This window comes from Phyllostomus discolor, chromosome 4, assembly GCF_004126475.2.
Source record: "Phyllostomus discolor isolate MPI-MPIP mPhyDis1 chromosome 4, mPhyDis1.pri.v3, whole genome shotgun sequence".
In the NCBI taxonomy this organism is placed as follows: Eukaryota; Metazoa; Chordata; class Mammalia; order Chiroptera; family Phyllostomidae; genus Phyllostomus; species Phyllostomus discolor.
This window is the reverse complement of record NC_040906.2, coordinates 181859120-181863681: the sequence shown is the minus strand read 5'-3', so window position 1 is coordinate 181863681 and position 4562 is coordinate 181859120.

Genomic DNA, 4562 nt, shown 5'->3' with positions numbered 1-4562 from the left:
GTAATATGATTTACAAATATTTTTATCTCATTCAGTAGGTTTGCTTTTCATTTTGTTGATGGTTTCTTTTGCTGTATAAAAGTATTTTAGTTTAATATTGTTCTACTTGTTTATTTTTGCTTTTCTTGCCTTTTCTGTTGTTGTCAAATCAGAAAAAAAATCATTGCCAAGACCAATATCAAGAAGTTTAGCATCTATGTTTTCTTCTAGGAGTTTGTGGTTTCAGGTATTACATTTAAGTTTTTAATTCATTTTGAGATCATTTTGTATATGACGTGAGATGAAGGTCTAGTTTCATTCTTTTCAATGTTGTTGTCCAGTTTTCCCACTGCCATTTACTGAAGAGATTGTCTTTCCCCATTATGTATTCTTGGCTTCTTCATCATAAATAATTTCACCATATTTATGTGTGAGTTTATTATGGGGTTCCCTATTCCTTTTCTCTGACATGAGTCTGTTTGTATGTGAATACTATACTGTTTTGATTACTGTAGCTTTGTAATAGCTACAGTATAGCTTTGTATAGTTTGAAATCAGGGCACATAATACTCCCACTTTGTATGTTCTTCTTCTCAAGACTGCTTTGGCTATTTGGGGTACTTTGTGGTTCCCTACAAATTTCAGGATTATTTGGTCTATTTCTGTAAAAACTGCCTTTTGAATTTTAATAGGGATTGCACTGAATCTGTAGATAGCTCTGGGTATTATGGACATTTTAACAATATTAATTCTTCCCATCATCAGCATGGAATATATTTGCATTTATTTGTAATTTCTTCAATTTTGTTCAACATCTTATAGTTTTCAAGGAAAAAAGGCAGATTGCTATGGGAGCCTACTACTATATCAGATATTAATATAATATACAAAATGTTATGTCATTACTGGTAATATTTGCATTCTGGTATGCTATTATAGTTTTAAGTCATCACAATCTTCAAAATATGTATACAGCCCTGGCTGGTGTAGCTCAGTGGACTGAGCGTGGGCCTGTGAACCAAAGGATCACTGGTTCAATTCCTGGTCTGGGCACATGCCTGGGTTGCAGGCCAGGTCCCCGGTAGGGAGTGCATGAGAGGCAACCACACATTGATATTTCTCTCCTTCTCTTTCTCCCTCCCTTCCCTTCTCTCTCAAAATAAATAAATAAAATCTTTATATATATAAGCAGTTTACTCTGGCAATAAAATATCCTAGATTTTATGAAATGCAGACACAAAAATAAAAAAAAATTAGTCTGTTATACAAATGTGAATAATTATTTTTATAATTTTCTACTAATATTATTTTTCTAATCACACTGTTTGTGTATTTTTCTGTCAGTATGTGAGATATCAGTTTACTAAGTCATCCTTTCTACTCTCCTTTCTACACTCAGGTTCAAAACAACAAATATTTTCCTTCTAATTAAAATTAAAATACATAAATAAATTTAAATTTCGGGATTTAAACATTTAGTACTGATTTACAAGTCAACTAAGGGGGTTGGGGAATTCCCCTTTCTTTGTACTAGCAAAACGATTGTGAAGTCAGAGGATCTGTGGAAAGACTGATGATATTCCTGTCAGCTAGGGGTTTTTTTTTAGGCGACACCCATTCCCCAAACCCACTTAAGTAGTCATTGTTTCTGTCTGTCAAGCAAGATACTTCCTAGCCTTTGAGAATATTTCCCTAATAGCTCCACCAATCATTTTTTATCTCTGCTGCCAACCTGAGCTTTCATTAGCAAGTGTAAAAAAAAATGCTTGTGAAGTATGGTAACATAAAGTGGTACTGAACCAATTCAGTCTTTTGAAGGAGTTTTTACTTGTATTTAATGAGAATTGTTTCACTACTAGGGAAGGCTTTGGAAAGCACTACTCATCTAGTATTATTTTTCTTGTCAATAAATTGATCATCTCTATTATTCCAGGTTTTCAGCCCCAAATGAGGAGGAGTTTATCTTAGCTTTTCTATCTCTCATTTCAGTATAGAAATTATCAGCAAAACCTGTTGGTTCTACCTTTAAAGCATATTGGGAATCTGACTTCTCTACAATCTCACCTCAGTTCAAGGATTATCACCTTGCCTGTATCATTTTAACAGCCCCCCAATGAGTCTATTTGAGTTCCACTGTAAGTCTATTCTTTATACCTCATACATAACATAAACCAAAGTATGCCCTTCTAAACTCAAAGCCCTTCAGTAAATGCCCATTTTACAAAGAATAAATTCCAAAGTCCTTATTAAGGCCGACAGGCCCTGCATGTCCTGGCTCCTTACAATGTCTCAGACCTTGTCTCCTGTCACTCTGCTGTCACAGTGCTCCAGTCACACCACTTCTTTGTAATTCCACAAATATGCAAAGCAAGTTCCTCCCTCGGCCTGAAGTGTTCTTTCCTCAGCTATCACTGGGGCTCACGCCATTTCTTAATTTATAGTGCTACCAAAGTGTTGAGACATTTCTTGACTGGTTAAAATAGCAGTCTTGTGAAATTTTCTGTCCTTTTGTTTACTTTATTTTTTTTAAGATTTTATTCATTTATTTATTTTTAGAGAGAAGCAGGGGAAAAGAAAGAGAGGTAGAGAAACATCAACATGTGGTTGCCTCTCGCATACCTTCCACTTGGGACCTGGCCTGCAACCCAGGCATGTGCCCTAACTGGGAATCAAACTGGAGACCCCTTGGTTCACAGTCTGGCACTCAATCCAGTGAGCCACACCAGCAAGGGCTGTCTACTTTATTTTCATATTAGCACTTACCACCAAACACACACATACATGGATATATGTATATAGAAATGTATATTTGTGTGTAATACGTATATACACATATATAAAATATATGTAATACATATACATAGTCTTTAGCCACGAGGCTATAAATTCCAACAAGATTATAAATTTCGTAAGAATAAAGACTATTTTATTGACCATGCACATAACAGTGGGAAATTGTAACCCACCCCACTGTTCTTTTGGCAGTGTTTTCATAAGTGCTGACTCTGATTAATGTGTATATAGATGAACAGCGTGTTTGTACAAGAACCCTAGGAACTAACTTCAGAAGATACAGACCTTGACCTTCAGGCATCCTAGCTCTGGGAGATTTGCTGACCTTTAACCATGCAGCCAGGATGACATGAAATCAGCATGATATGAATCCCAGATGATGCATCCTGGATTATCACTTGCTTTATCAGAATGGACTGTACTCATCTGCATGTAAAGATCTTTTTAACCCCCTTTCCTTGATATCTTTGTTCAGTTCCCCCCTCTCCCTCCTTATAAACACCTCTGCCTCCACTGAGATATAGAGATGGGCTTTGAGACATGAATGACCCATCTCCTTTAAGAGATGGGCTTTGAATGAGTCCCTCATCTTCCATGTGGCTGGCATTTGAATAAACCACTTCCCTTTACATCAGCACCTGCCTCTCAAGTATTAGCTTTCGTAGTGGCAGGCAGCTGGAACTGCATTTGGTTACATGCACATGATCCAAGGCAATATCTGGCACATAGTAGGCATTCAACAATTTTTTAAATAAATGTATTCCTCTCAGCCCTGGCTGGCATAGCTCAGTGGATTGAATGTGGCCTGTGAACCAAAATGTCACAGGTTCGATTCCCAGTCAGAGTACATGCCTGGGTTGCAGGCAATGACCCCCAGCAACCACACATTGATGTTTCTCTCTCTCTCTTTCTCCCTCCCTTCACTATCTAAAAATAAATAAATAAAATATAAAATAAATAAATAAATGTATTCCTCTCTAGTAAAGGACTATAATCTTGATAAAAGTTTATATATATATATATAAATATTTAATAGATAAAAAGAAAATCTGAGATGCATCAAAAAATAAGAGTACCTTTCAAAGCTCAGGCATTGAATTGAGGGGTGGGAAAGAATTTACGTAGTGTGTATGTAAAGGAAAGAGGATGAGTCATTTTGGGAAATTGACTTCAGATTGTTTCTGAATGAAGCTCCTGAAGGTCCACTCAAAAAGGAGGTGCACTGAGCAGGGACTGACAGATTCCAGCTGCATAACAACTCTTTTTCATAATCCACTTTCCCTACGACCAGAAGAGGGATGTGCACCATCGCTGTCTGCCGTCCTCCAGAATTATCCTCCCAGTGATAGTACAATCTGAACTCACCCAATTAGTGAAACCACAGTATGGAAATTCGGACAAGAATGGCTGGATGAATTAATCAAAATTAGTCATTAGCGCGAAAGCTCTGACATTTTTCATCCTCAATTACACATTCTAACAATATGTGCCAAAACCTAAAGATAATAAAAAAAAAGACAAAATCTGCTTAAAAACTGGTAAATCTGTATCAATACCTCTGAGTTTGTCAAGAAACATCAAGCTAAGAATAACTCAGTCAATTCATATTTGCCTGTGTCTCTGCTGGAGACCATGACTTATAATGGGTAAAGGAAATTAGTTTTTTTTTTTTTTTTTAAGAAGGGTCAAAGAATTCGCATTCACTTTTGGACTGAAGTGATAAATTGTTACTGACACTAAGATAATTTTAAGAGGGGTGTTGTAAAACATGATGCATTAGAAAGGGCACT